Genomic DNA, 12,800 nt, shown 5'->3' on the forward strand with positions numbered 1-12,800 from the left:
CCAGACTTGTGGAGTTCGACACTTTTTTTTTTTCTGGGGTCTTGCCTGATTTCTTTTGATTTTCCCATGATGTCAAGCAAAGAGGCACTGAGTTTGAAGGTAGGCCTTGAAATACATCCACAGGTACACCGCCAATTGACTCAAATGATGTCAATTTGCTTATCAGAAGCTTCTAAAGCCATGACAGAATTTTCCAAGCTGTTTAAAGGCACAGTCAACTTAGTGTATGTAAACTTCTGACCCACTGGAATTGTGATACAGTGAAATAATCTGTCTGTAAACAATTGTTGGAAAAATGACTTGTGTCATGCGTAAAGTAGATGTCCTAACCGACTTGCCAAAGCTATAGTTTGTTAACAAGAAATTTGTGGAGTGGTTGAAAAAAGAGATTTTATGAATTTAATGTAAACTTCTGACTTCAACTGTATGTGCACACTGCCCACAAAATGAGGTGGAAACTGAGCTGCACTTCCTAACCTCCTGCCTAATGTATGACCATATTAGAGAGACATATTTCCCTCAGATTACACAGATCCACAAAGATTTAGAAAACAAACCCGATTTTGATCAACTCCCATATTTACTGGGTGAAATACCACAGTGTGCCATCACAGCAGAAAGATTTGTGACCTGTTGCCACAAGTAAAGGGCAGCCAGTTAAGAACAAACACCATTGTAAATACAACCCATATTTTTGTTTATTTATTTAACCGTTTGCACATCGTTACATCACTGTATATATACATAGTATGACATTTGAAATGTCTTTATTCCTTTGGGACTTCTGTGAGTGTAATGTTTACTGTTCATTTTTATTGTTTATTTCACTTTTGTTTATTATCTTCTTCACTTGCTTTGGCAATGTTAACATATGTTTCCCATGCCAATAAAGCCCCTTGAATTGAATTATCTGGCTCATCAGAGCTGCTGAGCCTAGGGGGATGCGGGGAGAGGCAGGACATCTCTGAACCCCTGGCCCTGTACTGAGCAGCGGTATCGATCTTTGGGTATGGGGTCAGCCAGATAAGGGAGGGGGGCTGTTTTGATTTAGATTTGCCTTCATAGAATTAGTTAGCTGAACTCCTATGTTACTGATGGAGCAGAGCGATATGCTCAGAATACTGAAAGCCAACATTTCAATTCAAGTGTGGCTCTTATTCAAAGATTTGTTGTCTGTGTAAGAAACATGATAACCTATTAATTTCAAACATTTTCAATCAGTTTCTGACTCTAGATGTTTATCTTTAACATTCATGAGGTTTTTTCACTCTCTCTCTATCTCTCTGTGGTAAAAGAGAAGTGTTTTTGTGTGTCATAGTATTCCACGTGCAAGGAGAACACAGCACTGTCAGGCTTGTCATCTAGTCATTTCCTCCAGATGAGGTGTGTGCTTCTGTCCCAGGGTTCCAAATACAGTTTTCCAATAAATATTGAGGCAACGGTCATTAGAGGATATTAACAAACCATGTGTTGGATCTGACGTATTCAGAGGTGCATTATACTTTTGCTGATGTTGTCCTTGAGCGTGACTGCTTTACTAAATGCACCCAGTTGAAGTGTGAGTGAGTTCAGGCGGACAAAGGGGGAAATGGACAACAGGACAGAACATTGTGTGTTGTGCTGGAAGTGTCAAGTTTTGTTTTCCAGGCAGCTGAAGGGTACTTGTGCCAAGCTAGTGCAAGGGTCATGGCACTCCAGCAGACTCAACTCCTCTGATCCTGCGTTAAGTGACGGAGGGGACTGCTTGTCACTGGGCCTGGTCCTACATTTACATTGTCTAGTCATTCCTTTCAGCAGGCGCTGTAGACTATCGTTGTTAGTCAGTGACTAACAAGTCGTTGACAAGATCATGTTCTCTACATACGGTCATTGGAAGAAGTTGTGGTTGAAGTAGCAAGCGATTCATCTGAACAAGGAGGTGACAGTGTTGAACATCAAGTGTGTTGTAGTCTATTGATGGAGATAAAGAGCAGAGAAAAACAGGAGGGGAGGATAGTTAGTGTCCCCTCTCCTTTCCTAGCAGCACACTGTTTGCGTATGCAGTTCACAGGGAGGTGACCCCTGATTGCTTTGGATGGCAGTCAGGTAGTGAGTGATTGGGATACGGCATGCAGAGGCTGGATCTATGGGCATTAAATATTCCCCTGAAGCTGCAGGACTCCTCATTGATTTTCCCTCCGATCCTCATCCCCCTTATTCCAGATAACTCCCAACTTTTTATTTTGCCACAGCAAATCTCTGTCTCTATTGATCCCAAGATAAGTGCCTTTGAAAGTCATTTCATTGTGATGGTTGGGGGGGGGGGCATAAAACAGCAATTTCTTTGAATCACATCAAATAATCCTTTAAATATTTATCAGTCGGCTAATTTTGTGCCATTGGAGTAATGGAAGTGCTGATGTGGACACTTGAATGGCTCCCTCCTCTTCCTCCTCTCCCCCAGGCCTCTTAATGTTTAGACTGCTGTTGGCACTGCCTGGAAAAATGACAAACAGGAGTGAGAGTTGATGAGTGTTTATCGCATCGTAACCAAGAGCAACGTTTCTACTATACAAGCTATTAACGCCTGGCCATAAAAAGGAGCAACAGAGGGGAGTTATGAGAGGAGAGCTGCTGAGATGGCCATTCTGTAAAGGGCCTACATGGACACCAGGAAACTTTAGTTGGATTAGATGGCTGAACACCAAGCATCTCATTTTGTTTATATGCAATTTGGCCCAGTTTTTGGTCTGTGTCTGGCATTGCATGTTTCTCCTCCCACTGGCACTGCATGTCTCCCCTCCCACTGGCACTGCATGTCTCCCCTCCCACTGGCACTGCATGTCTCTCCTCCCACTGGCACTGCATGTCTCTCCTCCCACTGGCACTGCATGTCTCTCCTCCCACTGGCACTGCATGTCTCTCCTCCCACTGGCACTGCATGTCTCCCCTCCCACTGGCACTGCATGTCTCCCCTCCCACTGGCACTGCATGTCTCCCCTCCCACTGGCACAGATCTTTCATTGGAATGACGTGGTTACAACGTTGATTCAACCGGTGTGTGTGCCCAGTGGGCTGACGCTACAGTCTCATCTTAGGAACAGCATCAACATTCTCTATCAGAGGAGTGATTACTTTTCAGAATGTCTTCTAAGCCTGGAGAACAAAGCGTGTGAGAGAGTGGCCCTCTTGTCCAGCTAAACCCCTCATTATAGTCCCAGGGCCCCTCTCCTTTCAGGCCTCTCTAATTAGCTGTTGGCTAGCCTCTGCTTTGGAGCAGCGCGACCTTGTGGCTGGAGGTGTGTGGTACAACACTGCATTTTAATGTGCCGTGTCAGAAGAAGCATCGTGCCTTGGCTGTTGTATGCTGCTCAGTCTCTGTGTCCTCAAGCGTCTCCCCCCTGCCAGGGTGAAATCAAATCAAATTTTGATTTGTAGCGAAAGTGTAGTGTAGCGAAATGCTTGTGCTTCTAGTTCCGACAATGCAGTAATAACCAACAAGTAATCTAACCTAACAATTCCACAACTACTACCTTATACACACAAGTGTAAAGGGATAAAGAATATGTACATAAAGATATATGAATGAGTGATGGTACAGAATGGCATAGGCAAGATGCAGTAGATGGTATAGAGTACAGTATATACATATGAGATGAGTAATGTAGGGTATATAAACATAAAGTGGCATAGTTTAAAGTGGCTAGTGATACATGTATTACATAAAGATGGCAAGATGCAGTAGATGATATAGAGTACAGTATATACATATACATATGAGATGGGTAATGTAGGGTATGTAAACATTATATTAAGTGGCATTGTTTAAAGTGGCTAGTGGTACATTTTTACATAATTTCCATCAATTCCCATTTTTAAAGTGGCTGGAGTTGAGTCAGTATGTTGGCAGCGGCCGCTAAATGTTAGTGGTGGCTGTTTAACAGTCTGATGGCCTTGAGATAGAAGCTGTTTTTCAGTCTCTCGGTCCCTGCTTTGATGCACCTGTACTGACCTCGCCTTCTGGATGATAGCGGGGTGAACAGGCAGTGGCTTGGGTGGTTGTTGTCCTTGATGATCTTTATGGCCTTCCTGTGACATCGGGTGGTGTAGGTGTCCTGGAGGGCAGGTAGTTTGCCCCCGGTGATGCGTTCTGCAGACCTCACTACCCTCTGGAGAGCCTTACGGTTGTGGGCGGAGCAGTTGCCGTACCAGGCGGTGATACACTCTGTGCCCAGTGCCCAGCAGTGTCTCAGGACTTTAGAGCTGGCCATCTGTGGTGTGGGCCTGGGTGAGGAGAGAAGAGGGTCCGATTGTTCCCACAGAGGCAAGCTTGGCAGAGTTGATCCACCTGTAAAAAAAAAAGTCCCTGGCTGGGTGGTTGAGATGTTTTAGTCCGGCCATAATTACAGCCTAATGAGGTAACCTCAGCCTGTCAGACAGACAGTTACTCTGCTAAAGGAGATTGGAGAGAATGTGTAAAGTACAGAGAAGAGGAGTGTCTTCTTCACTGAAGCAAGGCTTGCCAGTCAGTGATGAGATGAGATGGGAGGGCTCAGGGCTGGGTAGCCAGGCGGTACCCTGCAGGTTTTCACATTTTCTCATTGAATGACTAGAAGCTTTTCAATGCACCAAATGCTTTTTGTAGCTCTGCATGGATAATTTCCCACAAAATGGTTTGAATTGAAGCTGGCATGGCTGTAGTGCTTAGTTGAGGGAACTGATAAAGGCAAATGGACATGTGTAAATCCTCATGCAGAATGATTATCTTCTTAATGGACTTAACTCATTTTGCTGGGATAATAACCACCGTTAAAATAATTCACTCTGCTAGGCCTGACCGGACTTATTAGATTCTGGATGTCCCTGACTCTGTTGACTTACTCTGTACCTTCCCTTTCACATTGGTAATGGCCTTTTACATCACTGGAAATGATTGTGGTGAAAGGGCTCTATGACTCTCCATGCTAACTCTGTCTCATTATTTAGCCTTGTATTAGATCCACTCGTTTTTATGTCGTTGGAAAAACAAGCCTAATTTATTGTGCCACACAGCTGCCAATATGAATCTGGTGTTTGTTGCAGATAACTGGATTAGATTTCCAATAAAAGTCATTAACCCCCTGCGTCAAATGAATGCTACATGCCATGGTGCTCATTGGTGATTAGTAGAAACGCAGACACTGATGAGAAATCAGTGGTACTTGGTGTCCTGACCTGCATAGCTCTGAAAGTCGTACCACATGAGTTACATCACAATAGATTCAGATGAAACATTCCTCTGCTGAATCTCTCACTGACGAGGCCTATCTGAGATGGCTCAGTCTACACCTCAGCTTAATGATCAACCCAATGTTTGTCTCTTTTGAATTAGCTAAGGAATACTGTCTAAGTTCTGCAATAAATGTGTTATAAAATCAATTGCATCGTACACTAGCAAACTTTCCTTTCAAGAAGATCAACTATTTGAATAAAGAAAGGGCTAGCTGCTAGCAGTTTATTTCTAGTTCTTAAGCTTTTCCTTTTGGCACATGAACCATGGTTGTTTATCATTCACAATATTGACCATGGGGCAGTGTCAATAGCACCTGCTCTCCGGGCCTGGCCTGCATACCTCTGGATCAGTTTCACTTCCTTCACCATCCCCATGAGGTCACAGCACACTACTGTCTTCAGCCAATCTGCTGGCCCACAGCAGGGGTTATAAAATAGGTACTATACCTTACAAAAGTATGTGTGAGAAGCAGACAAACTTATTAAAGTGTCTTACCTCAGACAGTGGTTTTTGTTAACAAGGAGAAGATAGATCCCTCTGCCTCCTGTCACAATGTGTGATACGGAGTGTGGAGCAAATGATTGACTATTGCATGCCCAAATTTGGGAAAATCAACCACTGAGGAAGATGAGGTTTCAATGTTGGGAGAACTCCATGTCAATGTCCCCTCCCATCTTCCCCTACCCCTAGCTCCAAGGCTGCCACTCAGAGGAAAGACAAGGTACTCTGATGACAATAAAAGTGCCAAATATGTGTGTCAGGATGAAGTGATTAATAGTAACAAAAGTGTGAATCTGACCGGACTGTGAGAAACTGAGGTTGTTTACATGTTAGAAGGTGTGAATACTGAGGACTTGCCAGGACAGAAAAGCAGGGCAGGTATAAACCCAGTGTTTATGTTGGTCCGTAGAGAGGTGGGACAGAGAGGTACTTCCTCTTCTGATCTCTCTGGCTGCTGGACATCCCCTCTCTCTCCAACACAGGGCTGGAGTTCATTAGACCGCTCTGAGAGAGAGAGCGAGAGAGAGCGAGCGAAAGAGAGAGAAGGGAGAGATTGAGGGAGGGGGAGTGAAAGAGCAAGAGAGAGAGAGTGGCGGGAGAGAGACAGAGAGCTGTTAGGAGAGAGGAAGAAGGAGGATGTGATAAACGTTCTGAGGTGTTCCTCCTGAGCAGAGAGAGAGAGCTTTTCCCCCCTTGCCACCACCATGAGGATCACCACCACCAGCCAGTCTAACTAGGAGGAAGTAGATCATCCACTGGGACACGCCAGGTGAGACTGCTCTGCTCCTTCACTTTGTGCAGAGAGAACAAAAGAGAGAGAGAATAATAGGACAGATCCAGTAGAAGATAAAAGAACAGACATCTGATCGGAGGTTACACAAGGAAATGTGTTTAATAACATTTCACTTTTGGTTAAGGAGGAGAGAGAGAATGTGTGGCAAGCAAAGTAGTGGGAGGTGAGCAAGAGAGAGTGGACTGTGGAGTTGTAAGAGAATAGTGTGTTCCTGGTATTTGACGTAGGATCTGGTGTATGTGCAGCATGGCGCTAGCTGGTGTGTGAGGGTGAGGTGAAAAGCCCCCTGGGCCATGCCCCTCTGTGCCATGCTGCTGCCAGCCTGGGTTTAGCCCCTCTATTGGAGAAGGGATTACCCTGAGCCTGTTGTTTTGCTGTGAAATTTGGTATGGCGTGCCATGTCGGGCTGAACCTTGGACTCCAAAGTTGTACGTTTGTTCAGCGCAGCAGGAGAGGGGGAGTGGGGGCAAGGGAGATTGGAGCTATGTCAACCCTGAGTGTAACTGTGTCTCAGTCTGGGCTTTGTGAGGAATGAATTCCTCTGCTGACAAAATACTCTGAAGTAAAATGTGTTGAGAGAAAAAGCTCTGGACTGCAATTAAAGCCTGGGATTGTACTCTATTCAGCTCGCTCTCAAATCAAAGATATGTACATATAGGTAGGGGTAAAGTCACTAGGTAACAGGATAGATAAAAAGCTGTAGCAGCAGCGTATGTGATGAGTAAAAAAAAAAAGGGTAAATGCAGCTTTTTCGTTAACTATTCATCAGTCTTATGGCTTGGGGTTCAAATCAAATTGTTTTATTGTCACATCCTTCATAAACAACAGATTTAGACTAACAGTGAAATGCTTACTTACAGGCCCCTCCCAACAATGCAGAATACAATACAACATCTAAAATAATAATCATAGAAATACAAATGTGTAACATGAGGAATAAAGACACAATGAGCAATGATAGCGTGGCTATATAGATGGGGTGCCAGTACTGAGTCCACGTACAGGGGTATGAGGTAGCGTGGCTATATAGATGGGGTGCCAGTACTGAGTCCACGTACAGGGGTATGAGGTAGCGTGGCTATATAGATGGGGTGCCAGTACTGAGTCCACGTACAGGGGTATGAGGTAGCGTGGCTATATAGATGGGGTGCCAGTACTGAGTCCACGTACAGGGGTATGAGATAGCGTGGCTATATAGATGGGGTGCCAGTACTGAGTCCACGTACAGGGGTATGAGATAGCGTGGCTATATAGATGGGGTGCCAGTACTGAGTCCACGTACAGGGGTATGAGATAGCGTGGCTATATAGATGGGGTGCCAGTACTGAGTCCACGTACAGGGGTATGAGATAGCGTGGCTATATAGATGGGGTGCCAGTACTGAGTCCACGTACAGGGGTATGAGATAGCGTGGCTATATAGATGGGGTGCCAGTACTGAGTCCACGTACAGGGGTATGAGATAGCGTGGCTATATAGATGGGGTGCCAGTACTGAGTCCACGTACAGGGGTATGAGGTAGCGTGGCTATATAGATGGGGTGCCAGTACTGAGTCCACGTACAGGGGTATGAGGTAGCGTGGCTATATAGATGGGGTGCCAGTACTGAGTCCACGTACAGGGGTATGAGGTAGCGTGGCTATATAGATGGGGTGCCAGTACTGAGTCCACGTACAGGGGTATGAGGTAGCGTGGCTATATAGATGGGGTGCCAGTACTGAGTCCACGTACAGGGGTATGAGGTAGCGTGGCTATATAGATGGGGTGCCAGTACTGAGTCCACGTACAGGGGTATGAGATAGCGTGGCTATATAGATGGGGTGCCAGTACTGAGTCCACGTACAGGGGTATGAGATAGCGTGGCTATATAGATGGGGTGCCAGTACTGAGTCCACGTACAGGGGTATGAGATAGCGTGGCTATATAGATGGGGTGCCAGTACTGAGTCCACGTACAGGGGTATGAGGTAGCGTGGCTATATAGATGGGGTGCCAGTACTGAGTCCACGTACAGGGGTATGAGGTAGCGTGGCTATATAGATGGGGTGCCAGTACTGAGTCCACGTACAGGGGTATGAGGTAGCGTGGCTATATAGATGGGGTGCCAGTACTGAGTCCACGTACAGGGGTATGAGGTAGCGTGGCTATATAGATGGGGTGCCAGTACTGAGTCCACGTACAGGGGTATGAGGTAGCGTGGCTATATAGATGGGGTGCCAGTACTGAGTCCACGTACAGGGGTATGAGATAGCGTGGCTATATAGATGGGGTGCCAGTACTGAGTCCACGTACAGGGGTATGAGGTAGCGTGGCTATATAGATGGGGTGCCAGTACTGAGTCCACGTACAGGGGTATGAGGTAGCGTGGCTATATAGATGGGGTGCCAGTACTGAGTCCACGTACAGGGGTATGAGGTAGCGTGGCTATATAGATGGGGTGCCAGTACTGAGTCCACGTACAGGGGTATGAGGTAGCGTGGCTATATAGATGGGGTGCCAGTACTGAGTCCACGTACAGGGGTATGAGGTAGCGTGGCTATATAGATGGGGTGCCAGTACTGAGTCCACGTACAGGGGTATGAGATAGCGTGGCTATATAGATGGGGTGCCAGTACTGAGTCCACGTACAGGGGTATGAGGTAGCGTGGCTATATAGATGGGGTGCCAGTACTGAGTCCACGTACAGGGGTATGAGGTAGCGTGGCTATATAGATGGGGTGCCAGTACTGAGTCCACGTACAGGGGTATGAGGTAGCGTGGCTATATAGATGGGGTGCCAGTACTGAGTCCACGTACAGGGGTATGAGGTAGCGTGGCTATATAGATGGGGTGCCAGTACTGAGTCCACGTACAGGGGTATGAGATAGCGTGGCTATATAGATGGGGTGCCAGTACTGAGTCCACGTACAGGGGTATGAGATAGCGTGGCTATATAGATGGGGTGCCAGTACTGAGTCCACGTACAGGGGTATGAGATAGCGTGGCTATATAGATGGGGTGCCAGTACTGAGTCCACGTACAGGGGTATGAGGTAGCGTGGCTATATAGATGGGGTGCCAGTACTGAGTCCACGTACAGGGGTATGAGGTAGCGTGGCTATATAGATGGGGTGCCAGTACTGAGTCCACGTACAGGGGTATGAGGTAGCGTGGCTATATAGATGGGGTGCCAGTACTGAGTCCACGTACAGGGGTATGAGATAGCGTGGCTATATAGATGGGGTGCCAGTACTGAGTCCACGTACAGGGGTATGAGGTAGCGTGGCTATATAGATGGGGTGCCAGTACTGAGTCCACGTACAGGGGTATGAGATAGCGTGGCTATATAGATGGGGTGCCAGTACTGAGTCCACGTACAGGGGTATGAGGTAGCGTGGCTATATAGATGGGGTGCCAGTACTGAGTCCACGTACAGGGGTATGAGGTAGCGTGGCTATATAGATGGGGTGCCAGTACTGAGTCCACGTACAGGGGTATGAGGTAGCGTGGCTATATAGATGGGGTGCCAGTACTGAGTCCACGTACAGGGGTATGAGATAGCGTGGCTATATAGATGGGGTGCCAGTACTGAGTCCACGTACAGGGGTATGAGGTAGCGTGGCTATATAGATGGGGTGCCAGTACTGAGTCCACGTACAGGGGTATGAGGTAGCGTGGCTATATAGATGGGGTGCCAGTACTGAGTCCACGTACAGGGGTATGAGGTAGCGTGGCTATATAGATGGGGTGCCAGTACTGAGTCCACGTACAGGGGTATGAGGTAGCGTGGCTATATAGATGGGGTGCCAGTACTGAGTCCACGTACAGGGGTATGAGATAGCGTGGCTATATAGATGGGGTGCCAGTACTGAGTCCACGTACAGGGGTATGAGATAGCGTGGCTATATAGATGGGGTGCCAGTACTGAGTCCACGTACAGGGGTATGAGGTAGCGTGGCTATATAGATGGGGTGCCAGTACTGAGTCCACGTACAGGGGTATGAGATAGCGTGGCTATATAGATGGGGTGCCAGTACTGAGTCCACGTACAGGGGTATGAGGTAGCGTGGCTATATAGATGGGGTGCCAGTACTGAGTCCACGTACAGGGGTATGAGGTAGCGTGGCTATATAGATGGGGTGCCAGTACTGAGTCCACGTACAGGGGTATGAGGTAGCGTGGCTATATAGATGGGGTGCCAGTACTGAGTCCACGTACAGGGGTATGAGGTAGCGTGGCTATATAGATGGGGTGCCAGTACTGAGTCCACGTACAGGGGTATGAGGTAGCGTGGCTATATAGATGGGGTGCCAGTACTGAGTCCACGTACAGGGGTATGAGGTAGCGTGGCTATATAGATGGGGTGCCAGTACTGAGTCCACGTACAGGGGTATGAGATAGCGTGGCTATATAGATGGGGTGCCAGTACTGAGTCCACGTACAGGGGTATGAGGTAGCGTGGCTATATAGATGGGGTGCCAGTACTGAGTCCACGTACAGGGGTATGAGATAGCGTGGCTATATAGATGGGGTGCCAGTACTGAGTCCACGTACAGGGGTATGAGATAGCGTGGCTATATAGATGGGGTGCCAGTACTGAGTCCACGTACAGGGGTATGAGGTAGCGTGGCTATATAGATGGGGTGCCAGTACTGAGTCCACGTACAGGGGTATGAGGTAGCGTGGCTATATAGATGGGGTGCCAGTACTGAGTCCACGTACAGGGGTATGAGATAGCGTGGCTATATAGATGGGGTGCCAGTACTGAGTCCACGTACAGGGGTATGAGATAGCGTGGCTATATAGATGGGGTGCCAGTACTGAGTCCACGTACAGGGGTATGAGATAGCGTGGCTATATAGATGGGGTGCCAGTACTGAGTCCACGTACAGGGGTATGAGATAGCGTGGCTATATAGATGGGGTGCCAGTACTGAGTCCACGTACAGGGGTATGAGGTAGCGTGGCTATATAGATGGGGTGCCAGTACTGAGTCCACGTACAGGGGTATGAGGTAGCGTGGCTATATAGATGGGGTGCCAGTACTGAGTCCACGTACAGGGGTATGAGGTAGCGTGGCTATATAGATGGGGTGCCAGTACTGAGTCCACGTACAGGGGTATGAGGTAGCGTGGCTATATAGATGGGGTGCCAGTACTGAGTCCACGTACAGGGGTATGAGGTAGCGTGGCTATATAGATGGGGTGCCAGTACTGAGTCCACGTACAGGGGTATGAGATAGCGTGGCTATATAGATGGGGTGCCAGTACTGAGTCCACGTACAGGGGTATGAGGTAGCGTGGCTATATAGATGGGGTGCCAGTACTGAGTCCACGTACAGGGGTATGAGGTAGCGTGGCTATATAGATGGGGTGCCAGTACTGAGTCCACGTACAGGGGTATGAGGTAGCGTGGCTATATAGATGGGGTGCCAGTACTGAGTCCACGTACAGGGGTATGAGGTAGCGTGGCTATATAGATGGGGTGCCAGTACTGAGTCCACGTACAGGGGTATGAGGTAGCGTGGCTATATAGATGGGGTGCCAGTACTGAGTCCACGTACAGGGGTATGAGGTAGCGTGGCTATATAGATGGGGTGCCAGTACTGAGTCCACGTACAGGGGTATGAGGTAGCGTGGCTATATAGATGGGGTGCCAGTACTGAGTCCACGTACAGGGGTATGAGGTAGCGTGGCTATATAGATGGGGTGCCAGTACTGAGTCCACGTGCAGGGGTATGAGGTAGCGTGGCTATATAGATGGGGTGCCAGTACTGAGTCCACGTGCAGGGGTATGAGATAGCGTGGCTATATAGATGGGGTGCCAGTACTGAGTCCACGTACAGGGGTATGAGATAGCGTGGCTATATAGATGGGGTGCCAGTACTGAGTCCACGTACAGGGGTATGAGATAGCGTGGCTATATAGATGGGGTGCCAGTACTGAGTCCACGTACAGGGGTATGAGGTAGCGTGGCTATATAGATGGGGTGCCAGTACTGAGTCCACGTACAGGGGTATGAGGTAGCGTGGCTATATAGATGGGGTGCCAGTACTGAGTCCACGTACAGGGGTATGAGGTAGCGTGGCTATATAGATGGGGTGCCAGTACTGAGTCCACGTACAGGGGTATGAGGTAGCGTGGCTATATAGATGGGGTGCCAGTACTGAGTCCACGTACAGGGGTATGAGGTAGCGTGGCTATATAGATGGGGTGCCAGTACTGAGTCCACGTACAGGGGTATGAGGTAGCGTGGCTATATAGATGGGGTGCCAGTACTG

The 12,800-nt window shown here is 47.9% G+C and overlaps 1 protein-coding gene across 15 annotated transcripts in view; it reads left to right on the plus strand.

Annotated features, from left to right (window-relative positions):
• plekha7b (pleckstrin homology domain containing, family A member 7b) overlaps window positions 1-12,800 on the plus strand; it is a 173,839-nt gene that overhangs the window by 58,520 nt on the left and 102,519 nt on the right. Inside the window, exon 1 of one of the 15 annotated variants that reach the window (XM_071380882.1) lies at window positions 6,291-6,521. The exons of the other annotated variants lie outside the window; for them this stretch is intronic. The gene's annotated coding sequence lies outside the window, so the exon portion shown is untranslated. Of the gene's footprint in view, window positions 1-6,290; window positions 6,522-12,800 lie in introns of those variants that run through there. 15 annotated transcript variants of the gene reach the window in all.

The sequence above is a fragment of the Salvelinus alpinus genome, chromosome 33 (genome assembly GCF_045679555.1).
Source record: "Salvelinus alpinus chromosome 33, SLU_Salpinus.1, whole genome shotgun sequence".
Classification (NCBI taxonomy): domain Eukaryota; kingdom Metazoa; phylum Chordata; class Actinopteri; order Salmoniformes; family Salmonidae; genus Salvelinus; species Salvelinus alpinus.